At 33.1% G+C, this 27,498-nt stretch overlaps 1 protein-coding gene across 3 annotated transcripts in view; it reads right to left on the bottom strand.

Moving 5' to 3' along the window:
* LOC125049997 (brain-specific angiogenesis inhibitor 1-associated protein 2) overlaps positions 1–27,498 on the bottom strand; it is a 189,838-nt gene that overhangs the window by 76,997 nt on the left and 85,343 nt on the right. For all 3 annotated transcript variants that reach the window (XM_047649585.1, XM_047649581.1, XM_047649583.1), the window contains exon 2: positions 22,970–23,021. The gene's annotated coding sequence lies outside the window, so the exon portion shown is untranslated. The remainder of the gene's footprint in view (positions 1–22,969; positions 23,022–27,498) is intronic.

The following is a 27,498-nucleotide window of genomic DNA, read 5'->3' as shown; positions in this document are numbered from 1 at the left end:
TTGAGGTATTAGTTAAAAGTTTCTACATAAAAAATAATTTCGCAGGCGCGCTAAATAGGTGCAGACGTTTTTCATCTCAGAAACATGGTTTCATTTATTTTGTCCTTTATTCAAAACGAAAAACGTAGAGAAGAATAATGCGTAGTACGTGCTAAGCACAGGTTACATTAGAGTACACAATCTGTGGCAGTAATTCGTGTTTGAAACTGTATTTTCGTTGCGGACGGCTTTAATCCGTTTAGGACTGCGGCGTTATACGTGCCCTGCCTAATATGGACTAGACTATATGACACAGCACCAGTCGTCGTCATTTGTTTCTCACATATAGGTAATAAATTCAGTAAAGATCAATTCAAAATGACATTTGAGTCGGCGTTCGATTTTCAAAAACGTCCTTTAAGGAAGTTATATGAGATTAATTTAACCCCTTAGGTTTCCTAGAAAAGCGGTGCCGTTATCTAACGGCCGTAATATAATGTTGGGTGACGTCACCCATACGTTGTCTATAAATAACATCGGAGTAGGTTTTCTAGAGAACGTTGAGTGTCACCGTAACGTAAAATAGCGGTGATGTCATTAGCATGACGGCCGTCATAGCGGTGATACGTTCAACGTTTTTCGCATGTAGCGGTGCCCATATTTAATTAATACAATGAGTGGAAACGTGACTTGGACGAGCGAAAATGATTGTTTTTTTGCATTATGTTAAAAAGTAAAGACGGCTATTATTAACAACCGTAAAATGACGGGCGTTAGTTAACGGCACCGCTTTTCTAGGAAACCTAAGCTTTAACGGTTAAATGGCGTTCTTCCTTTTCAACTATAAAAGGTGAGACTGTAATAATAATACGAAATTTAAGCGTATATTTATAGTAATAGAGAAACATTGAGTTCAGTAGTTCGTGTTAGGATACAACATCCGAATTCCAAGCGTAGTGGATTGACACGTGCTGCATTGTAATACCGACCCAGCTACAGAGAATTTGTCCTATTACACCGTTTATTCCACTGTCGTAGACACAACCTCGTTCTACAAATCTATATTCCATGTTTTATGTAATTCTAGAATTTAGTTTAGATATTTCAGATCTTTGTTTTATAAATAGTAATGCAATATATATTAAACAATAAACGTAATTTGATTGACATGAGATTGTTTTGAATTTTTTTGGGAAAATTAGTATTTTTGTGATCTCTATAATAATACGATGTTTGAGTGTTTTAAATTCGGTTAGCGAGTGCATGTCTCTCTATTTTTAAATGTCTATGGTCTTTAATGTGTAGATATAACAATACTTCTTGCTTATTTATACAATAACGTCTCGATAGTATTGTTTAGCAAAGAGTTCTTAAAAATCAACGTCCAAAAGTATAAGAGTGCATCATCAAGGAAACTTATAAAACCTCAAAGGTCGGACTTATTCTGAATAAAAATTTTCTGTGGACAAAGGCGAATAGGAAACGCGATGAAAGGAAAGAGCTTTCCAGGCCAATCATAGTATCAAAGACTTTTGCATTCGTCTGTCTGCTTTAGCCATCCATTGTTGTGACAAAAGTCGTCGCACTATTAATTTTTCATGACGTTGCGAGCTACGCAGCTGTCGACTGAGGTCAACATTTTGCATCAACAACGGATATAAAAATAGTAGTTACTGAAATTCACCTTACCTTTTTAGATTAATTGGTATCTATCGTTGAATCTTGAAATTTAAATGGTAATATTTAGTACTTATCTATAGTATACTAGTAGACTCGGCCAAGCGTTGCTGTGGCTAACATTTTTGTTATATTACATAGTAGTAAACTATTCAAGAGAAACGGCAGGAGAACACCAATCCACCATGCTTTTTTGGTGGTTATGCCATTAAATTGTAGCTTATGTGAAACGTTGGTATTTATTTTGATAAGGATCAATACCTAGGTACGAATAAAGAGCCTTTTCTAGCGGTGGAATTTTAATAAAATAAAATTAATAAAAGGACGCTTATTGTGACGTAACTATAAAAGATAGAGACATGCTGTCGCGACATTTTTTATAGATAGTGATGTGTCCTGAAAAATTGAAATACATCATTTTGTTATATCATTAATAGTTTTCGCAGCGCACGCGATTGAAGGAAGTTTTTTGTTTATTTTATTTTTTACACCTTGGGTTAGATTATTCAAGTTTTAGTAAGCATGCCTAATTTTTTTGCAAAATGAAACATGAAGCCTATGTCATTCGGTAATAGTGTAGCTTGCCAACGGTGAAAGAATTTTTGAAATCGGTCCAGTAGTCTCGGAGCCTATTCATTTCAAACAAACAAAAAATCAAATCATTCCTCTTTATAATATTAGTGTAGAAAAACTTTTATAATAAAATATTTCTGCTCTGGCAATGACCAACAAAAATATTGCATACATTCAATTTAAATTGAATGACAGGATGTAATAAGAATTACACAATTTGATACATAAATTCGGCATTCATAGATTCAATAATTTGATTGATAAATTATCGTGTTCATAAATCTATTTATATACTGTTACCGCATCATCAGCAATTATTTATATTTGATATAAATTAAGTAATATCAACATATTTAAATGATAAATAAAATTTACTTTTATTTATTTATTGAAATATTATGATGTAAAAATCTTTTGTCGTTGCAGGCTTTCTCTTGCCTGAATTATAACACGTTTTGAGTACCTATAATTGTTTTTAGGTACATTTTTGCTTCCAAGCTTGACAATTAGAGAAATAGGCACGAATCCTAATAGTCATATAATGTGGGGTTACCACAGCTTATCACGACATTAACACAGACTACAAACTAGCATTTTGAGCAACGCATTAAAAACGGTTCTTAAATGCAAATTGTGTAATAAAGATTTCAGTTTGGCCACATATATTATTATGTATCCCTCGTAAATATCCCAATATCCGTTCAGAAAAATCCATAAAATTAAGCTGCTGAAAATGACATGTCAAAGGCAGAGGGTTTTAGCGGGCAAGTTCACACTGAGACCAATATAATCGTTATAATAAGATAGAAATATCATGAAATTGTTAGAGTAGGAAAATAGTTGTTATACTTTTATAACAACTATTACTACTACTTAGGGTCGATTCGACCAAACAAGAGTAAATCTTAATCTTAGAATAAATCGTCAGTTAATCGAGAGTAAATCAATTTTACGTTTTACCAACTACAAATTCTAAGAATAGTGGGCTTATTCGGGAATTGCTACTATACCGCCGTTTCGCACGGAATAACAGCTATTCCTAGAATAATTTAATGGCGTCAGTCAGTCCAATCAGCTGATTTCTGTCATTTCACAAATATGTATTCTGTGTTTTAATTTCAAGTCAACGCAACGCACTAAATTAATAGTCTGGCATTGTATAATGAAACGTTTAAACAATTTATTATTTATTTATTTATTTTCTATAATACTAGAATGAAATTCAACTAGGCTCAACAGAAGTTCCTTTTTAGACGAAAGCCTCAAACAAACAAGAAATAAAAACTTTTTGTTGTCGTTTGACACCTGTTAAAAGCTACTTTTTCACACTATAATACGGCAAAATCGAGTTGACATGATGTATGCTCTTACACTGTCCCGTTGTAGAACAACATTTATTTGCCGAGTTTTATTTTCGTTCACCATTCTCTTGCTATTCGCGTATTGTTATTCCTAGCGCAATTATACTATCGATTACGTGGACAAACAACTATGGATTTACTCGAGATTAAAATCATGGAATAGATTATTCTTGGTATAGTTACTCGTGTATAAATTGAAGTTTGGTCGAATCGACCCTAAGTAATATAAATTTATGTTCTTTAATCAACTGTTCGTAATGTTTTGTCCTATTGCAATTAATTACCGTGCTTTATATTATTTAGTTTTCTATAGTTTCATTTAAGTTTACTGTGTTCTTGTGTGAATAATTCACGCGAGAGGTATATATTTCTTTTTTGACGATCATAAGTGTACATTGTGTGACCTATAAGAATAAATTATTTTTGACTTTTGATTTTTTTTGACTTCATCAATTATGGCCTTTTTCAAACGGCTAATCATACCTCACCATCAGATGAGATTGTGGCTTCCAGTTTATAGAGAATACGCAGAATTACGAGAACGTGGTATCTACAGTGTTAATACTAAATAATTTATTTGGAGCCCAGTGTATTCATAACTTTACAGTCGGCTGCGTCAGCGTGACGCCGGCCGGTCATTGTCGTACCATATAACGTCAAAATTGCATCCGAGCGAGTAGCGACCTCAACGTCCCCTAATCTTTTCAAATATAAGGATTTCTGTCTGAAATCTTGTTACTAAAATCCAGACACAGGATAAGGGAACAGATATTATAGATTGCCGTTTTTAACATTTTTTAGACAAAATAATAATAATAATAAAATACCAAAAAATTAAAAAGTAATAAAGTACATTTGAAGTGTTTAATGTGTGTGTTTTTGTAGTTGTAACTGGCCCTCGCTCATCATTATGCTGTAGAGCAGATGTGGTCCACAGCGCTGGACATTCTGCCAGAGACCAATCATTAGTTATCGCCTCAGACGAAAAAAAGAAAGGAAAATAATGTTAGAATAATATTAGTAGAGTAAATAATCATAGTAAAAATTAACAGTGTATGTAAAGAAGTCTTGGAAGATTTGTGTGTAAAAGTATATAGTAAATAAAGAAATAAAAATTAGAATAATTGTTACTGAAACTACTATAAGAAATAGATTAATAAAAATTTCACGTGTTTAGCACTAAAGCCTAACTTGCCTATAAAGTCAAATTATCAATAAAACAAAAATATGACAAGACGCGTGATACAGATTCTACTAACTTTTTTTCGTATTAAAATTTGAATTGTTTGAAATATTTATAAAGAATAAAATAACTGCCACGAAATAAAAGACTTCATATTTTTTAAGTTAAACTTCGTCGATATTTATTCTTGAATACATTGAAGAGTCTTAGAAAGTTTGTTTAGTATCATTGGTATGCTGTATTCCGTGAATGTCTACGAAGACTAATGATTTAAACCATATTGTTCCCATGTACTAAGAAATTCTTCATTATGCCGACCTACTTTCTTTAGAAAATATGCCGTCGTCATTACGTGTCTTGTTAAGTAAATAAGGGCCTACGAATTCGCATTGGAGCGTTTTTAGTAGCAAAAATGTATTTAACCAATATAGAGCTTTCAACTCGAATAAAAAGTAGGTTGACTAAAAACCAGCTGGTTTAGCCATTTAAGATCTGGAATATAAATTGATAACTATCGCGTTTTAAGTATAAAAATTGCATTTTTTTTGTTAAAGACAATTCACACCAATTGACCTAGTCCCATGCTAAGCTGGTGAAGTTTGTGTTATGGGTACTAGGCAACGGATATACATACATATTATAGATTGATAGACATATAAATACATATTTGAACACCCAAGACCTAAGCACAACACCAAATGCTGATCATATCGATGATCGTCTCAGCCTATTTACGATTGTGTTAGTATTAAGTATTATAAAATGGGCAATGGCAATAAAGTATTATAAATTTTTAACTGAGTTCAAAAAGCTAAAGAGGTTATCAATCTTTATATTTATTAAAACCTAGTCCTGAGTACCTTCAGGACTTAAGGACCATCTATATATCTGATCGTTTCCTATATACAAATAGGCGACCAGCCTTGTACATGTCATCAACGGTTGTTTCTAAAACTTTATTCAATGTTTGTCATCAACATACGAACAAGTGTTAAATGCGCTTAGAGAAATTCATTCGTATACGACCGCTATTCGAACCAACTACATCAAGGTCGAAACGCACACTTTTACCACTAGGCCAACACATACTATATAACTGTAATAATAAATATATCAGCGATATATGAATAGCTAGACACTGATAACTTATTTATTTATGAAAATATCCTTACAGAACGACGCCAATACGCTGTCGAAGAAAATAAGAAATATAATAAAACTAGTGGACCCCACAGACGTTGTCCTGCATGATATTTCAAGCTATTAGGATATTAAAGTATGAAAGTATCGACTGCAGCGCCACCTGCCGGGCTGATTTGTGAATCTAAACCATTCCCATATCCCCTTGAACACACACAAAAAATTTGAGAGAAGTTCAGTGACATACACACTCACAGAAGAATTATATATATAAAGATATGTAATATTAAAATACACAATATCGCTACTCTAAACTCTGCGTATAAAGATCTCGATAGTGTCGAAAACAACATTTAGTAAGCGCAGTTTAGCGTTGTTTCGTTTGATTACAATAATTTGCTGACACGATGTCATCTAGTTTATAGATATACAATAATCACACGTTATGTGCGACATTCACATAATCTAGCGCAATGAGCAAGACTGTCAATAATTTTGATCTTAGATAGCTAACTAATTAAGCACGCTATATACAAACGCAAATGTTCCAGCTTCATTATGAGAATCGATCCTAAGCCAATTATCCGACTTGACATAGTACAAGGTAGCGACAGTGCATCGAGATGGGAGCCTGTCCTGATTAGAGCATGTTCTTGAATCAATTAAACGCCGTGTTTACCCAATAATTAATTAGTCTTGGTTAAAACACATCAGAACTTTTGGATGGTGCAATATGTAAGCCTGAGTAATACTGTTAGTAATTTAGTAGACTTAAGGTAAAGCATGTCGGGTAGAAATATAATATATTGATATTTATGATATGTATATAAAATTCTCGTATCACAATGTGCGTTCCCATACCTACTCATCAGAAACGGCTCTTATTTTTTTATGCATATTCAGTAACTCTGAGAATCAGCTACTATCTATCTTTCAGTCTTTTTTTATGATACAGCATAAAAAAATACATACAACCCTTAATTTACAACCCTCTACGATCAACCCCTATTTTTTATTTGTTAGTTAAGAACTTATAACTTGAACTTTGAGGTTTATATAGAGAAAAATCACAGTAGGCTAAGTAAAATCACATAAAGCAGAAACGAAGTTCGCGGGGGCAGCTAGTGATATGTATATTTATTCGAGCAATAATATAATTATTGACGATATAAACACAATCACAAATATCCGTACAAAATTCGAAATTTAATGAATTTGATTGTCAGAAACATGATTTTTTATACTTTTCAGTCAATAAAATGTCATTAAATCATTACTAAACAATCATATTATTCACAAATAAAATACGTAACAGAAACAGTAACCCTAAAATAGTGCAACGTATTTGTTAACGTAAGCACAGAGAGTGATGCCTCAAAGCACAGAACAGCTAGACATCCTGAACAAAAGCACCTTAATGAGGAAATCGTGTACAAGCAACTCTTCCGTTGGGAATTCAATTTACTGATAGGGTGAAAGTAACTGCCGATTGACAAAGCCATAGCCCACAATGACACTCTGAGAATCAAAAGTTATTACACTTTTCGCATCATTACTTTCGAGAAATTCACCAAGAAATTTCATTGTTTAGACTATGGAAAAGTCATTATGAATCGATAGGCTCTTGGAAAGTTTCGGGAGATTCCCGCACTTTGTAATCATATCTGTTGGGTTATATTGTTACTTTGTTCATGTACATAAAATCGGATATTGTTTTAGGATTAAGTTTCATAAGCGAAGTCTTGGTATTACTATAGAATTTATTGTTTGGATTACTTGTTATATAGGTTGAAACAATTATATAAACAAAAATATAGTTTGTACGGGGAAAAAGTAATACTAAATCAAAACTTATGTCAATATAATAAATAATGTACGCTACGACTCTATATAGGTTACTGATGTAGGCCTCAGATTACATCAGTTTATTTATGATTATTATTGGATGGTACTAAACTGGTGCTCAAGGTACAATAAAGTTTTTTTTTTCTCTCAAAAACTTAAACTTAGGACATAAGCAAGTGACAGTTATATTCTTACTTCTGTTATACTCCAGTCAAATTACGAAATAAATAAACATGAGCGAACACAGTTTGGGGATTTTGAGGATCGATAGGGGGGTGTATTCTGAGCATAAATTCCAATTTGAGGGGTTGTACTGAGGTCAGCTCAAGGTCATTTCGATGGAAACGCGTTTAATTCGATATCTCGAGAATGGTTAGTGTTAGGCGAAAAATTGTAGAGACCTTTTCTTTTCCTAACTAAATTTACTAACTTTTTTATTTGAAACTTTTTTTTATAACATTAATATTTTTCAAGTTATTCCTCCCGCAAGGCAGGAATTTTACTTTTTTTTTCAATTTTTCGCCGTTTTCTCCCCAACCATTCAATTTTATTGAATTTTACCGATCATCGAAGTGTAGATCTTTTAATTATGAACAATTTTGTTCTTGAACTTTTTTCCGTAATGCCAATACCTTCGGAGTTATAGATTACTTTACCGAGTGAAATCCGCGCCACTGTCGCAATATAAAAAGGTCAATCGATTAAACTATTTAAAAATTAGATATTTAATTTAGGTAAATTTAAGTAAATTAACAATTAAAACTGTTTCACACATTTATTTATAGAAAAATAGGTTATAAATACGGAATATTAAGCACCCGAGGTCGATGGAAGTGATTCGTGAATATTCGTGGTCCTGACGGTATCGGGGCATACGTCGTCCTAAATTATCCGGAGCTGGTTTCAATGACATCGCTATCGGCTAATAATTACTGATTAATTATCATTATTAATCATATATTAAGATTAATAATTTACTGAGATCGATTGCGTGCAAATGCAAAACCAAATGCGGCAAAGCGTGCGGATGCAGAAAGGCCAGCCTCTTTTGCTCAGTGATTTGCACCAATTGCCAAGAGAACTATTGTTCGAATGTCGCGAACGTTATTGACGATGATGATCTTGACGCAATGGACGAGGACGACGTATGCCCCGATACCGTCAGGACCACGAATATTCACGAATCACTTCCATCGACCTCGGGTGCTTAATATTCCGAATTTTATAACATATTTTTCTATCAATAAATGTGTGAAACAGTTTGAATTGTTAATTTACTTCTTACCCAAATTTACCTAAATTAAATACCTAATTTTTTAATAGTTTAATCGATTGACCTTTTTATATTGCTACAGTGGCGCGGATTTCGCTCGGTAAAGTAATCTATAACTCCGAAGGTATTGGCATTACGGAAAAAAGTTTACGAACAAAATTGTTCATAATTAAAAGATCTACACTTCGATGATCGGTAAAATTTAATAAAATTGAATGGTTGGGGAGAAAACGAAGAAAAATTGAAAAAAAAGTAAAATTTCTGCCTTGCGGGAGGAATAACTTGAAAAATATTAATGTTATAAAAAAAAGTTTCAAATAAAAAAGTTAGTAAATTTAGTTAGGAAAAGAAAAGGTCTCTACAATTTTTCGCCTAACACTAACCATTCTCGAGATATCGAATTAAACGCGTTTCCATCGAAATGACCTTGAGCTGACCTCAGTACAACCCCTCAAATTGGAATTTATGCTCAGAATACACCCCCCTATCGATCCTCAAAATCCCCAAACTGTGTTCGCTCATGTTTATTTAACCCGTTTTTAGCCATAATTTGACTGGACTATTAATGGAAAAAGCTAGTCTCCTGTGCCTGACACACGTCGCCGGCGTGTGTCAGGCACAGGAGGCCGATCACCTACTCGACTATTAGATTGAAAAATGATCATGAAACAGATTCAGAAATCTGAGTCCCATACCTAAAGAGGTTGTAGCGCCACTGATTTATTTTATAATAAATTAGCAAGAAATAATTGCGCATATAGATAAAACCCGTTAGTGCACATTTAGGGTACAAACACATGACAATAGGTTTAAGACTGGCCCTGCTAGTTACATAGCAAAAAAATCCAAAACCAACACATTTCGTACGTTCAATAACACACTGGTAAAGAATTATGAGTTCACTATCCTCATGAAGAACGTATCCATATCTCGCATACTAATGGTATATTAAAATTGGCACAGATTCTATTTCACGACCCCATCGTAATGGTTCAATAAAATAGATAAGGAAAAATTGGAAGCTGGAATCCCAAAGTAAGAAGTTAAATTGGAAAGTCTTGAACATGTTGCGCCGCATGGGAATCATTTTAATTGTTTCCACATTCGTGACACGCACAATTCACACGACTTTGGTATTACTTTAACCTATCTTGCGCTTGAGTTATGTAACAATGAATTACCGTCTAACCTCGATCTAGTATTTACTTGGCAGACTTACTAATTACTTAAAATATTCGCTCTCTTGTGAATCACACACAATAAAGTTTGTTTCACAGATAATCATATCTGTGGTTATTTCTGAATCTATATTATTGCGTGTGTTTAAGCTTGACTAAGATAAACCAGTTTGCTATACATTTGGAGCGTAACGAGAGCGTACTTAGTATTGTCTTTGATTGACATAACTTTTATTCATTTAATAAAACACAATTTTGACCGGATTGAAGTTATGTATTATTATAATATATAATAATACATAACTTCAATCAAATATATATAAATAAAAAAACACCCCAATTTCAATAGAGAAGACGGTCTAAAATTGTCAAACACCTGGGATCCAATAATATCCAAATTAAAATCTCAAAAAGAAACACAATCCGCGAAAATAGAGGACACCGTGAGCCATTTTTGCCAAAACCCTCCATCTTTTAGTCGATACCAACTCCGGGGAAATAAATACAGATAATTCAACTTTCTCTGCAGCTGTGATACTTTTTGACATTCAACATCTTTTGTCTTCAGTCACCGTGACCACGCACGCTGTAAAGCACGCGAAACGTCGGATAAATTTAAAATTATGTCAAATAGTTGTAAATTTATAATAATACATAACTTCAATCCGGTCAAAATTGTGAGAGCGTACTTCTTAACATAAGTTGAACTAATAACTAGGGTAATTAAACTTACTGTAAATACCTTGCTTATCAAACGGGCAGGAGGCTCAAATAATGTCGAGTGATACCTGACCCATAGACATTGCTAGAGTGCTCGCAAGTGCGTGGCCGGCCTTCTAAGAATTGGTGCGCTCTCTTTTTGAAGAATTGAAACGAATTCGGAAATACTTCAGTGGGCAGCTGGTTCCACATAGTGGTGGTGCGCAGAAAATGTAGAAACACGGAGGTCGAGGTGATACTGGTCGTAATTCGTATTCTGCCTTGATTTCCTATGATAAAGCTATAATTATATTTTTTTTAATAAGGTTTTTTTCCCTTACTAGAGTTACCTGGAAGAGGTAGCTTGTTAGCGAAATTTGAGCCCGTTGCACCCCTTATAGTTTGTATGTTTATATAAATGTAACATAAATATAAATAAATAAAAATAAAATTCAGCGTCAGTTATTAATGCGAACAATTCCTCTGATATCCGTTTTACCGTAAACGAGTTAAAAACTGCAAAGAGGTATATCTGTACGAAAGGCGATAATGTAAACCGTAACTTCTGTATTATTAAAGTTGGAAACAGTTGTTAGTAGATACTAATCGCCGTATTGCGTGAAATCCCGATATTCCGTTCTCAATTGAAATCACAGCGTGCATTCTCAATTATAAGTATGTATTAAACGCGAGTCGATAATCGAATTCTCGCCTGATAACGATAATGTATCGAGTGAGGCGGTTAGTAGCAAACAGACAACGGACAAGTTGCCTACGTGAGCCGAATGTTGCAGAGTCGATCCATTTCAATTACGTATACGATCAATAGCCAAATTCTAAGATGCTGAAGGTAACGAACTTTGACGTATGTGATGTGAATTCCTTGATCTATCGACTGGCATTTGTGAGCTGTTATTCTGGTGTTTGTATTCCAATCATTTGAGGTTTAGCTAGACAATGAAACGTCAATCTAACTTGTGTTCAACCCGAAAGAACTGTTGAAATGGGAAGCGCTGATAATGTTAATATAATTCTAGACATCGCGCAAAGCGATAGTCGTTTGTTTTGTTTTTCATGTGAAGAGTAATTAAAATAAATAAAAAACATATGGGTACTTATGTACACGTGTTAGAAGTTATACTTCTTTAGCGTAACAAGATAAAAATATTTTCGAAAAATTTATTCTACGTTTGTAGAACTTACGACACTAACAATAAAAAAAACTAAAATGTTGACTAATGCTAACTTCAGGGTGTCGGTTTTTTGTGACGGTAAGCGCGCGCATCGTAATAATTTATTTTATTCCTAACGCGCTAAAAGAAGTATAACTGCAAAAATAACAATAAGATCAAAAGGTCCCGAAATTGTTGCAATATTTTGCTATGTCGTTATAATACAATGCATATACGTACGCATCCATCAGCAAGTAATTACTATTATGATAACGATAACCGCAAACAAAGTTGACCCCTATCAACTAAACTCAATGTTAACACCACCAAAGTTCATTTTCATTCGAAGATAACACTAAAACAATTTGCCTATTTAAATAAAGCTCTCGATTCGATGTCAAACAAAGCCCGTTCATAATTAATCGAAATCGATTCACATTCAGTTGCGTTGCATTAAATTTCTCATCAATTCGGGTGCATAGAACCTCGGCGTAATTGCAAAGAGCTGTGTCAGCTAAGATTTACCAATTAAGAGAATCGGTAGCGGAACGTTCGCTCGCCCGACGCGCACTCAGCTCGGTGCACCCGACCTCAACGTAGGCACACACTGCAATTTCTTTTTAACACACTTCCTTATATAAAGAAGAGGTTTGCGTTTCAAGGCCTTTTGAAACCAAGCAAATCAAAAAGGACTGGATTAAATAGACTTTTTGATATTAAAAGAAAAAAAACACTAGCTTTAGTAGCTGCCTACCTTAAAGTACCTAAACAACTAAAAATACCTTAAAGTGAAAAGTACTACGGTACTTCATACATAAGCATAAAATCGTTAGCACAGAGCAGTGTTGGCCTAGTGGTTTTAACGTGCGACTCTCATCTCTGAGGTCGTAGGTTCGATCTAGGTAGGAACATTCCTTCGAAAGGTAAAGAAAAACATCGTTGGGAAACCAACTTGCCTTAGACCCAAATAGTCGAAAGTCGATGTGTGTGTCATAGGAGTCTGTGTGTAATCATGTAATAGATTCAGAAATCAGAAGCCCAGACCTAAAGAGGTTATAGCGCCACTGATTTTTACATGCTTTATATTACCTTCATCTGTATGTATGTATGTATGTAACCGAATCCTTCGGACTCAATTTTGACCCACTTTAACCGGACAGATTTTATTCAAATTTTGCGCACCTGTCAAAGATCGATGACAATGCAATAATCCAAAAAAAAAAATTAACTAAAAAATAAATAAAATAGCGTGGGGCGCTCTGTGCCATTTTTTCGTCTATAGAGCAACCCACGCTTTTTCACTATAATACCAGTATTTTTTTGTTCATTACCATTTTCAGCCTAAATTATGAATTATTTTTCACTTTTTAGTTTGATGTGCTTTAAAAGCGTGTTTTTTAGTTTTTTTAAACTATTATTTATTTTTTATAAAAGCATTAAAAGAAAACATTGTAAGAAAACTGGCATGCCTTACAATAAACGATGGCGTGTGTCAAGCACAGATTAAGAAAAATAAATGATCACAAAACGGATACAGAAATCTGAGGCCCAGAAATAAAAGGTTGTAGCGCTACTAGTATTTTTGCGCCACTGATTTTTTTTATAAAAGCATTAAAAGAAAACATTGTAAGGAAACTGGCATGCCTTACAATAAACGATGGCGTGTGTCAAGCACAGATTAAGAAAAATAAATGATCACAAAACGGATACAGAAATCTGAGGCACAGAAATAAAAGGTTGTAGCGCTACTAGTATTTTTGCGCCACTGATTTTTTTTATAAAAGCATTAAAAGAAAACATTGTAAGAAAACTGGCATGCCTTACAATAAACGATGGCGTGTGTCAAGCACAGATTAAGAAAAATAAATGATCACAAAACGGATACAGAAATCTGAGGCCCAGAAATAAAAGGTTGTAGCGCTACTAGTATTTTTGGCTTAGTATTTTTGGTGTTACATCGATTGAAACAAAACCTATTCCTTTTAATACGGATTAAAGAGCGGGTGAAATTTCAAAGTGATATGAAGAAGAAAAGCTTTAACAAAACGAGTTGAAGCCAGATTCAGCTAATACAAACATTATTTAGATACAACAGGGATCCGGGAGCGTTTGCATAACAATGAGAAAGGGAAACGTTTCTTTTTAAAACTCATCATTGTTACAGTTTTGCAATAAAGAACAAAGAAATGTTTCAAAGCAAGTGAAATTAAATGGAACAAATAACTTGACAGTGCTATTAACTCTATCGTTTAAAAATCAAGTATATAGTATAGAAGGTAACCATATAAATATGCCTATTTATTCAAACATCAGCAATATGTATATTTATTTGATATTAAAAGCCCCGGTGTTGACATTACGTAGTAGTGATAAGATGTGTAAAGCGTGGACCGACCAAGCTCCCATACATTCCTTTCACCTAGTCAATTAAACTCAAATCAAAGTAATATATATATTGTATTAAAAAAAAAAATTGGTTGTTTGTAAAGTAGGTTTACGATCGAGATGTTTACGTGATAACGTCTTATTGGTGATATAAGTTTTTGGGAAGTAAGGAATTAATGAAGATAATAATTTTTTCAAATTTTAAATTACATCTATCGTTTTATTCACACTTTTGATGATAAATTTCACTAAAGTTTACTTATTCGACTATGATATACATTTTTCTTCATACATTCACGGAATGACTGGCAGCGCTCGAGATGAGACGGGAGATCGGTCCGTCTCTCTCTCGTTATACCTGCGATCGCGCTCGTGAGGTTTTGGTGTGACACAAGTTTCTGAACATGTCACCCGACTAAAACGATTTTAAAGACGTTATCACGTCAAAACAGAAGATTAAATTAATGCTTTACACACCTATCGCAATTGTGAAGAAATGGTGCCAGCAATGAAAGTACACTGCCACTTTTAAAATGTATTTTAGTGTTTTAATTATTATTGTTCTGTAAAATTATAGACATGCTAGCTGTGGTCTACTGTTCCACCCACGTTAATTCAGTGGTAGCTTGGTGTTCAATAAAAGCGTTTCTCAGTAAATTGATTTTTAAATTTTAATATAATTGATTTTTAAAAATACAAAACATATTCTTATTATATTATCTTTAGCTTTATTAACTATTGATTGCACTTAATTTATCCATTCAATTTTAGTAGATGTCTTCTAAAAAATTGTAGTAGGTTTTGGTTAGTGAGCTTGCACTTTTTTTTGGTACTTTCTATTTTATAATATTGGACAAAATCGCCGTTGATCCAAAGTAAATCAAACTTAATTTTCGCTGTTAATTACCCGGAACCAATAGTTGCTGTTTAGGATTCAGTGTGTCCAAGAGTAATAAACTGTCCGGACTTAATAACGGACAATAATACCTAGTGAACACAGCTTGCCCTACAATATCGCCTTAATTGAATGTCCATTGTTTTATTTATGCTGTAAACGACCAGTTATTATGAAATTTTAGGACGAAACCTTATTGAAGCGTAATTCTATGTAAGTATGTTTAAGCTGGGTTCAATGAAATAGGTTAATATTACACTGCGTGTTTACCGGTAGCTTAGATATGATTAACACTATTTCTATATTTAAATAAAATATACACTAAATACCAAACAGTTCTTATTTAAAATATTGATTATTAAAAAAAATATTCTGTGCTCTGCACGGGTTTTATATTATGTCCAAGGAATTTTGATACTTTGATATTAAAAGTATCCAAAACTAATTACTATTCTGTGTATTTACAACACACTAATAAACCTTAACTTAAATATTCTTAAGATAAATTGACTATCAAAACAAATTTAAAAAGTTCTCTGTGGCAGTGTACCTTTGATGCTGGTAGAATTTCCTCGCTGTATTGCGATACTTATTCATTGAGCATGGAAATTACAAATTACATTACTATAATACGATTTTTTTCAAATAATTAGAATAATAAAAGACAAAAGAGTTGTATGTGACCGGGGCTGATTAATCAAAGTCAAATATCTCGAATCATATTTGATTCCATAATTAATGTTTGGCTGAAGAAAATTAACATTTTTTAAATATAACTAATCTTGATGAAGACGTTCAAAGTGAATCAAATATACAATTGTATACATAAGCCTAAGTAAAGGAAGCCAGTTCAAAGTTTATTAATAGTCACTATGCCTTGTGGTTTTCCCGCGTTATATAGTTGATCAATGAAGTTCTTGGTATAGTCCAAGAGCAAACTGTATGGAATAGTTTCAACCAAGTTCAAAAGCCATTTAATGCGAAGGCTCATATTGCGATTTCTGCTTATGTGTAGGAAATGTTTAATAGACAATCATCTTACATATTTGAAGTAGAATTTATTTAATAAAAATAATATTTTAACAAAACTAAAAAACACGCTTTTAAAAGCACATCAAACTAAAAAGTGAAAAATAATTCCTAATTTAGGCTGAAAATGGTAATGAAAAAATACTGGTATAATTGTGAAAAAGCGTGGGGCGCTCTGTGCCATATTTTTCGTCTATCGAGCAACCACTTTTTAGTTTGATGTGCTTTTAAAAGCGTGTTTTTTAATTTTTCTAAACTATTATTTTTATTAAATAAATTCTACTTAATTAATTACTATTATTAATTTTTTAGTTACATTTTTTTTCGGATTATTGCATTGTCATCGATCTTTGACAGGTGCGCAAAGTTTGAATTAAATCTGTCCGTTAAAAGTGGATCAAAATCGAGTCCGAAGGAGTCGGTTACATACATACATACAGGTGAAGCTAATATAAAGCGTGTAAAAATTAAGTTGAGGACGTGCTGAACAATTTACTCTTTACAATTATACGTTTTATTATAACAATTATAATACTATTCTACGATTCGATTCGATTGAACCTAATGTACTTTTCGTTTCCCTGGACAGCGACATAGACGAATTTGTCAATTCTCTGACAACTTCAGTATGTATACCAAAGAGTCCTGAACTTCTTTGGAATTATAGCACGCAGAAATCCCGATAACTTGGAGAAGTTTGTGCCGGGCAGAGCGAAAGGCACGGGACCCCAAGGCCAATCCCTACTCACTGAACCGAGCAAGTTAAGGTCCTTACAGGTCTTAGTATTGCACAGACGTTAAGGCTTGACGAGGACAGGGGGGAAAGGAGGAAGAACGCGACTAAAGAAGAAGAGATTTCTTACTCGCAGAAGCATTTTTTGTAGAACCAGGCGGGCCATGGTTACTAACTACTAACTTAGGTGAGTACCTATATATCTTTTGGCGCCATGGAGAAAAATGATGGGAGTGAATTGACACCTAAATTCTACATCGTTAAGTTAGTTCTTGGTGGCATGAAAATCGATAATAACTATGTTCAAGTTGTATATTCTAGGATTTTTATATTTAGAACACGTGTTTCGTAACAGTACAATTAAACAGTGTGAATAAATAAATATTATTTTGGTGTTTTTATTAAATCAATTTCATAGACGACGGTGAAAGTATTTCCTAATAATAGTTTATATTTATTAGTATATCTATATATATATTGAATATTAGTAATAAAACTGATTTGAATAAACTGTTTTGAGTGCATTTATAGATTTGAGGTTAATTGTCGGTATGTATAATTATTAATTATTGCTTCTGTTGATTCCAACTATGTTGTTCCAAATAAGTATAACTTCTAACACGTGTACATAAGTACACATACTCTTTTTTTAAATTATAAACAGCTTTTAAAAAAAATACAAAAAGCAATTACCTCCCAATCTTTTAACCTATTAAATTGGTTTAATAGGTATTCTCGCTCAAACAAAACATTGCGTATTTAAGATACTACGGAATACAATGAAGAAAAATTTAACTTAAAAAGTGCATAAAGTTTATTTCAAAGCAACCGTGGTTCTACTTTAGCAAAGTGATTTTATTTACCGTATAAAGTGACCGCACAAATCCTACTTTTTATTAAGCCTGAATTCTCGTTTGCAAATACATTTCCGAGAATCTAATTTCTTTCAAGGGTAAAATGCACAAGGGTTGAATAGACCAAACATTCAGAGCCGTTTTATTAAACGACTGCCCGTACTATGAACTACGAATTGTTTGTTCGTTTTATACTTTATTTTAATACTGACTTAAAACAAGCATTGAAGACTGGAATTAAATTCCTTTTAAATTTGAATGAAACATTCTGTTGGGCATTGTTTTGTTTTATATATGTTTCTAATACTGCCCTGCGATTCTGTAACTCACTTCACAACTCACACAGCGGTTTTCGCATCGGCGGTCGCTCTCAAATCAGTCGTGAAGCAGTCATTTTATGATTTGGCATTCTGATAAACAATAAAGTACAAGCTCCCACCTTTTCAGAATGCCAAATCATAAAATGACTGCTTCACGACTGATTTGAGAGCGACCGCCGATGCGAAAACCGCTGTGTGAGTTACAGAATCGCAGGGCTGTATTAGACGTTTACGTTTTTGTCTTATCATTTGAAACAATGTCTAGTTGTTACAGCATAAATACAATTTATAGGTGACGAATGATGACTTAGTTGAAGAATAAGTCTTCTTGCTACTAGACATTATTATTTTAAGTCGAGTCCTGGTTAAAGTAAAGCGTGATCAAAGTATTAAAAAAAAAATGTGCGTGTACTAGTGTACACACGTTAGAAGTGAAACTTCTTTATGACCTTATTTTTCGAAAAATTATTTATATCCAACTAACTTTACAGAAATTGGTTAAATAAAGTTAAATTAGATAAAGTTTAACAAAAGGCTTTTAATATCACAGACTTGAATACAAATAATACAATTATTTCATTTTACCTTATTACCACTAAGATTATTACAGAATTTCATAAATTGTAATATAATTTTTAGTATCATTGTTATAGTTATTATAAATTTTTGTTATTAATGGTTTAGAATCTCTTCGAATCAACCGTGGTAGGGACGAGAAAAAGACGCGCGTAACGGTCAAATGTGACGCGTAACCGAAACATGTGACGCGTAACCGAAAAATGTTACACTAAATTTTTTTCCAACCCCGATAAAGAAGTTTCACTTCAAAAAAATTGTTAAAGAAACTTCCCTGCTCTGTGCGGGAGTTATTAACATACAAAAAGATATACACGTGAATGTAAACCGTCTCTAGGTTTTCCAACAGAATAAAAAGATTTTTATCTGTATGGTCGTAATATGGAATTGTCTTTTTTGTTTATAATTAAAAGGGTACGGCCCCTAAAATGTATATATGTGTAGTCATATACAGCGAGTGATGCGTTAAATTGCTGGTGCATTGCTAAATTGCATTTTTGCCAATGTTAAATTGTCTATGTAACACGATGACGTAACGTCAGAAATAGTAAAGTGGCATTGCGTGGTAACTAGGCGAGCTCCTGGATTTGATTCCCGACAAAATAATAATTGTTTCCGATTGATTGGTTACAGATTGCCTTTAAATCTTAATGCCTTTAAAGCCAACGTGATCTTTACAATGAGTTGGATAAATAATAAAATACTTGTTAAATTACGAAACCAATTTTTTTAAATTAGTTTTTTTTTCTATTTATAAATTTTTAATTATTATTATTACCTTAATAAATATATTATAATAACCTATATCAAGTTAAGAAAATTGTGAATACTGTATATTTGTCTGTTGGTTTTAAAAAAAATTAAGAAATTTTACAACTAAACAACATATGTGGACGCTATTAGATTTTTCATATTTATTAATTTGCCATCCTGTATATACGTAAACGTAGCTCCTTAAGTAGTAAATTTTAGCTTAAAAACATCTCAAGATTGCTAATTAGAATACTAAATAAGTATCAATATCAATAAAAAATCACGTCTACTATTCACGTACGTTAACCACAATTCTAGAAATATAAAAACGCTCACCAAGTTCAATAAAACAGTGGCACCCTATCCACTAGTGGCTGGTACATTTGATTTGTTTTATTCGCATCGTATTTCCTGCTCCCCATTGGCATGAATCAAACCGAACGGACTCATTTATTTCATTGGAACTAGAAAGACCACTCGATACACTACGTTCAGTACGAACGGCAAATGATAATAGGGCGGGCGGATATTCAATTAATGATTAGATGTTTATATACCGGTTTTGTGCATACTTTAGAGCAGTGTCGGCCTAGGGGCTTCATCGTGTGACTCTGATCCTTGAGATCGTAGGTATTATTGGCTGTGCACCAATGGACTTTCTGTCTATATGCGCATTTAACATTCACTCGAACAGTGAAGCAAAAAATCGTGAGGAAACCGGCTTGACTTAAGCCCAAACAGTCGACGGCGAATGATCATGAAACAGATATATGAGGCCCAGATCTAAAAAGGTTGTAGCGCCACTGGTTTTAGGGCATACTTTAAATTTATTGAACTTATTTTAAGTGGACTAACGCTACGACGTATGTCACAAAACGTATTGGTACTTGACATTCGGGAATCAAAGTTCGCCAATCGTATACATGAATCTCACTAAAGTCTGTCTAAAGCGTGACTTAGTTAAATGTTTAATGAAGTTAATTTTAAAAGTAACTAAAGCTTAGATATAAATTTAGTCTAACGGATCAAATATTCCATAGCTGGTTGGTGTTTAAAAATAGGGAGGACATACTATATAGCTAAAGATGGAGGATGGATGGAGTAGTATAGACACCGCGAGCCGCAAAGTGTTACGTGGTTTATTTAACAAACATACATCTCTTCCGGTGCAGTATAACAACGTGTTTAGGTTATCTCGCTTCGGCAGCGCATCGGAAATGTCTGCGTGTGGATTGCTATAATTATATAAGAAATGTTATTACACTGTTACAGAGTATCTGACTTTAATTTCTTTATAAAAGTTATCGCGTGAAGCCAAAGCAAATAATGTATCTTATAAGAATATAATTAACTATAATAAAGCATCTCACAACATTACTGTGCATAACCAAGGTCCTTATTGTAATAAATTATAACGTGTCACGTGTAAAATATGAACATAAGGAATGCAATAAAGATTTGAGTTTGAGTTTGCTTTTTCGGAGTAGTTGGACTACGCCTATAATACAGTTCTGTGAGAACTCTGAAGGTTGCGGAAGTAAGTAGATATCTTGTACTTTTTTTCTTTGCTTATTCTACTAACGTAAGCTACGTTATTATTACTAACACCTTAATTATCGACAAGACTGTATCGTCTGACAGTATTATCATTATTAAACAATCAAACTTAATCTTGGGTATGTGTAGGTAGTTTTTCATCTTATACTCAGAGACACACAATTTGTTTACATATGTGTAAACGCATGAGAATCGTCGACTTCGAAATTATTCCGATAAATACTAAATACAGATTACCAATTATTTATTTCTACATAAATTTTCATTTAAATTAGTATAATTATCGTATTCTACGCCACGCAGAAGAGACCGCGATCATCTTCATTTTCATATTTAATAACCCTCCCGGTACTATCTTACTTAATTAATTTAATTAACGGCTTTCATGCAATCCAATATACTAATTAGCTTGAAGATACTATCTCTATCAAGGAGGAAACTTAATGAAAACGCAAATAAAATGTTCCTGTATTAAGTGGAATACCTCGCGATAGCTTCGCTTGAAATTATATGATAAATTTCAATAATAAACTTTGATCTTAGGCAGGTAACATTATTGATAGATAAAACAAATGAATAAAAACAGTTGAAAGGTTTATTATGTGTAATTTTTTAAATAAATAAATTGTTATATAAAAGTTGTGCTCTGGTGCATCAAGATAAGTTGTTGTTAAAGTTGAAGCTTAGTTCAAGTATGCTCTAGATTTAAGCGTCTGACGCATTTTATACTGTAAACTTAGCAAAAGTTAGGTGAACGAAACAATTTACATTTCAAAATTCAATTGTATTCCTTCACTGGGTAAATACCGTTTCCGGAACCTCGAAAAACAAAACGTTTCCAGTCTATATTATTAGCAACATTCTTTATTCAAAATAGAGATATTATTCGAATCTCTTTTTTTGAAGTTATACTTCTTTAGGCGCGTTACGAAAAATTGATGAGAGTGAAATTTTACGGTGCACGCGCACCGTGACACAAAATTAACATATTATTTATATAACAATTAGCATAGGACGTAATTTAATAACAATATTCGAATAATAATAGAATTTATGTTACACTTAATGTAAGAGAATAATAATAAATATTTATTTATTTAATTTTTCAAATGTAAACTGAACTTTATTGACTATAATGACTCCTTTTCCAGTCTTTGATTATTTAATTGTAATTAATTATTTGCATGCAATCAAAAACTATTTTTAATAATGCCAAAGAAGTATAACTTCTTACGCGCGTACATAAGTACACGCACCCTTTTTTTTCGGTTCCCTTCACTAATTGATCCGTACAAAAATATGGAAAATATCAAACAAAGTTCTTGTCAAAAGTAGCGATCTTAAGGCAGGTTTATTGTAATAACTCTAACATTTGCAATGCAAACAGCATTTGAACGTTTAGTTCCATTGGTTGTCCGTCTAAATATTGTACCAAACTCGCCCGTTTGCTAAAAACCAACCGAGCGGAATAGTTTCGGAGTGCGAAATAACAGGAAATGAATTTGGGTCCTGTTTTCAAATCCGTAGTTTTGGACCTCTATAACGACTGATTTTTTTCCCAAATTAATTAAAAGCTCCGATGCTTCTGCGAACGTGCTTAAAATACTTCACAACTGTAGATTTTAACTTTTATTTTCGGTCTTAAATTAAAAACGAAACTTTCGGTCTGACTGAAGTTTTACAGTTAACTTATTCATTAATTACATGTCCCTACAGACCGTATTTGAATCATCCTAAATTAAAGTTTTGGTAGCTTTGATTTCTTTTTAGGTATTTAAAATACTTACTTATATTCCCGTAGCAATTTCACTTCTTGATATAATCAAGATTGAGAATTACCTGTAACAAATAATATTTTTTAGTGTTAATAAGTTACATTACATATAAGCAGATGTATCATTGATGTTTTAGGCAATCTTTCATATCATCCTCACGTACAGAACGTACGTACGAATAGAACACTCCACCATATACCATATATATGTTTAAAACGAAGGCAATTAAGTACGAATTGGATAGTACACAATACTTTTACGTACATTTTGTATCTCTTTATTTGAAAATTTCTTTAGATATGATTCCAAGAGAACAATAAGCCCTACCTTATGTTACTTTAAATAGTTTAAAAATTAAGTGGATTAGATTTGATTTAAAAATATGGTAGAGAAGTGAAAGTGTGAATAAATAATTTGACAAGCTATGACAAAAGTGTGACTATAAGGCGGGTTCGGTTAAACAATTTCAACTTGAAAGTTTTATCTTTTTAAAAATGTGAAAGTGAGATTATATATATTTTATATACGTTTAGCATGTAGGCCTTAGAAATAGAGCTATAGTAATGTTGTCTGAAAAGGATGTACGTTTTATTATTTAATGTTACAAAATATATAATCAAAAACAAATAGTTTAGACGCGTTTTATTTCGATAATGCTTTTTTTCGCATACATTTTAACAATCAACCTCCTTATTCATACAAAATCTTTTCATCGCATCAGACAAAAGGGTACCAAAAAAAGAACCCAAATATACCTACCGATATTTTACGAATATTTTATATAAACAAAACATAGTGTTGCTGTTAAAAAAATAATATTGTGCTTGTCTGCGAAATGGTAAAAGCGATTATCCGAAATCGTATTTGCACAATAATAGGATAAAATTTTAAACATCTCATTGACGTTGGTTTTATGGCACGCTCGAAGTAGTATGGATTCCCGGGCACTGCCTCACCCACTGCTTCGGTAAAAAAAGCTGTTTCGGAGGCAGCGCCCGCCTAAAAAAAAAAAAAAAAAAAAAAGTTTGTACTCTAACCCCACTAAACAAGACGTGCGGAGTCGAATGCACTCACTCCTAAACTGATAGCTCTAACCGTTCCAGAGATAGCTTTCCCAAAACCTTGCTAATTACTTACTAATCACCACCTTATCAGTTACTATTTCCTGCACGAAATCCCCACTCATTATCTAATTACTTAATGACTCAGTACGAATGCATCGTTATCTACTTTCCTACATTCACTAACCCGATCTATGGCTCTAAAAGAAAAATAGAATAATATAATATAATAAACTATATCTAACCTAACCTAACCTACGGGTCTAAGCAAACAACAATAAATATACCTACATTAACACCATTATCTATAATAAAATTAGATGTAAGGGTTACATATTTAAATAAAACATTTTTATTCCAGGTATTATTCTTTTATTTATATGTCCATTATATTTCTATACAAATTTACTAGCACCGTATCATTGTTCTCTGAGTCACACGTAAAATTTCTAAGGAAGTCTTCTAATCTCATCCCCCTGAACTTGTAATATATGTATACCAAACAGTACTCTCCGCACACCGCCGATAGGTAATCCTGAACCGTAACGTTATTGTATCTCCACATGCAACAATTCCTCCTTAAAAATCCTTCTATTGCTTCAATAGGTTTACGTCCAAACGAATCAAAGTATTCCCCAACTCTTTCGACGTTTATATGAATAGCCACCCAATGAGACCCCGGCTGTGAATCAGGGTCAAGATTGCATATGATAAGTGCTGGCACCTGAGCATACATCGGCAATCGATTTGAAGGATATACGTTGCTCTGGAGGCTGGGATGTATTCTACGAAGACTCATTTGCACTTCTAGTGTGTTCATAGTTTAATACGCGTTTACTCCCCTACTCTTTCACTCTCTTACTGACTACATTTATTACTATCAATTCATATTTGTACCAATGTATTTAAACACACATAATATGATCTCAACATAAGTAATGAGTCTCTTTGTAAAAAAAGTAATGAAGGTAAATAAAAACCATGTCATATTCGATTACATTATATTTTATTATTCTTAATATCATAATAATTACATAAGTGATTGCTTAACTACTATAATCCACACATACATTTCTGTTCTTATCTATTTCTATAATATTTGAAAACTCTGCGTAAACTACACAGTTAATTGTTTCAGTCAATGCGCTCTCGAATCTTACTTCCATTCTTACACTACCATGGCGTACAAGATTCCAATGCACATTAGAGTTAGCCGACAAGTCAGGTGTTAAATCAAAAGCTAGTAAACAGTATCCATTTGAATATTGTTCCCTCGATATTCCATTACCTTCGTTAAGAAAATGTATACCGGTGCCTGAGTACAGGGTGTGGTATGCGCTAGTAAATACATCGTTTGGAAATGATGGTTGTAACGATTTTGAAGGTATCTGTTGACCATCTATATATAGGCTAAATGAGCAAATACCAAAATTTTCAAAGTTGAAAGGATTTTTAACATAACTACCGTTGAATGCTGTATTATTCACAAAACCTATAATACATCTCTTAGGAACCTGTCCTAAAAATATATTGTCCAGTGTTTTACCCTGCACACCAGCTGGTATGGTCAGGACTTTCACTTCACCTCTTGTAATAGGATATTTAGCCGTAGTAGTGGCAAGAACCTTTTGATGAGCTATTAGTATTGATGGATTAATTTTTGCTCTGCGTATTATTAAAGTTGCATCTGTTATACAGACTTTGTACTTATTATCTGCATTCTGTGACATGAGGTTAAATGTTTCTCTCGATCTAACTAATTTTATAGATAATTCGACCCCGTTCATGAGGAATTTATCTTGATTGAATATATCCCCATGTAAATGCCCAATCATTTCAACATCCTTTCCATCCTTTGAAAGTTGTTGTCTTTTGTAAAAGCCCTTGTTTGCCTCATTAGTTTCATTCATTTTACCAGCTGTATCCTCGTACCACAAACCACATGTCAAATGTGATTGTTTGGCGGATGATGAATAATTTAATAGAGTTTCTATGAAAGCGCGATATGCATAAGTATTATTTGGGGGTGACACAAGTTTTTGGTTTAGGTAAACATCCAATTGGTTAAATAAAGAATGTAACCAATTATTGACTGGTGCCACTACATTAGCTGCATTAACTGCAGAACCGTCTTGATTTTTAATTTGAGCCTTGAGATGGAGTAGTGTATGCGAAAGGTCTATGTAGTCATCTCCTGTACCAGGTACTTGGAATTCGATAGGTCCATCATCACTTAATGAAGAAATTGGTTTGTAATGTATCCAGTGTCCATATTCGATACTTGTTTGTGTGGAAGGAAGAGCAAACAGATCCAATTCAGATTTAACGCACTCACATGAATGATTATGAATAAATGACATTATGATTAGTTTGAAAATATATCCTTGGAAATATTAATATTTTTGTTCCTTGTTTTCTTTGAAGCGCCTTTCACTTTGAGGGGTGAAACTCGAATGAGCTCATTACAATATTTTCGTCTCTTATTAACACCCGATCCAGTCATAAGTTTATCAATTTTGGTATCAACTTTGCGTTTAAGGTTAGAACTAGCCTCTTTCAATCGATTTTTAATGGATTCTTTAATAGGACGACTAGCTACAACATCTGACAAAAGCCCAATACCGCTGTTAAGTGCTTCTTTTCCAATCACCTTAGCACCACTAGTGAGTAAAGGTAGCACACTTCGAAATAACCCCCCAAGAAAACTTCCGATACCATGACCACGTTGATGTAAGGCTCCTTTGTAGATTACATTTATACCAGACCCAGCTTGTTGCGAATAATAATGTTCATAAGGACATATAAAAGTTTCTTGAGGTGTATACATTTTAAAAAGGAAATATAGATTATATTTTTTTAAAATGAAGTTTCACACACGATGTACCGTATTGAAATGGTGCCGCATTTCCCGTGGTTGTTCTTATATCTATCTCAATAACATCAAATTCTCTTCTCATTACCGGTAAATAATGTGGTGGTGAAAATATATGCATTTTATTTGAACCATATATGTATTTAGCAGGATCTAAGGGTATAATTCTCAATAGGGGTGTCATGACATCACCAACAATTTGTGGTTCTATAATATCGCAATACACAAATAATTGTGATGGTAACCCCAAATGTAGATTAGCAGGGCGTTTACCGATATTATGATTTACTAAATTGGTATCTGGCTCAAATCCAAGTTGAAAGCTCAAATTAGGTGATAGAGATAGTGAAATTATTGATGGATCCTTTACTGCAACAGAGACAAACTTTGACACGGTGTCCTGACGAAAACTAACTTTCTCTTTCGAATTTAAAGCAATAAGAATATTTTGTATATTATCATAGTTGGTGGCTGGTATATCGTTCTTATACATTAGTGTGGTCTCTTCGTTATTGATGGTAGTTTTTTTACTTATGTATATGATATTTTCATGTTCTTGCACGGAAAACATAGTAGAGGGATATTGAAACTCAACTATACCTACCATC

Source organism: Pieris napi, chromosome 5 (genome assembly GCF_905475465.1).
Source record: "Pieris napi chromosome 5, ilPieNapi1.2, whole genome shotgun sequence".
NCBI classification, from domain to species: Eukaryota; Metazoa; Arthropoda; class Insecta; order Lepidoptera; family Pieridae; genus Pieris; species Pieris napi.
This window is presented reverse-complemented; position numbering and strand designations above follow the sequence as displayed.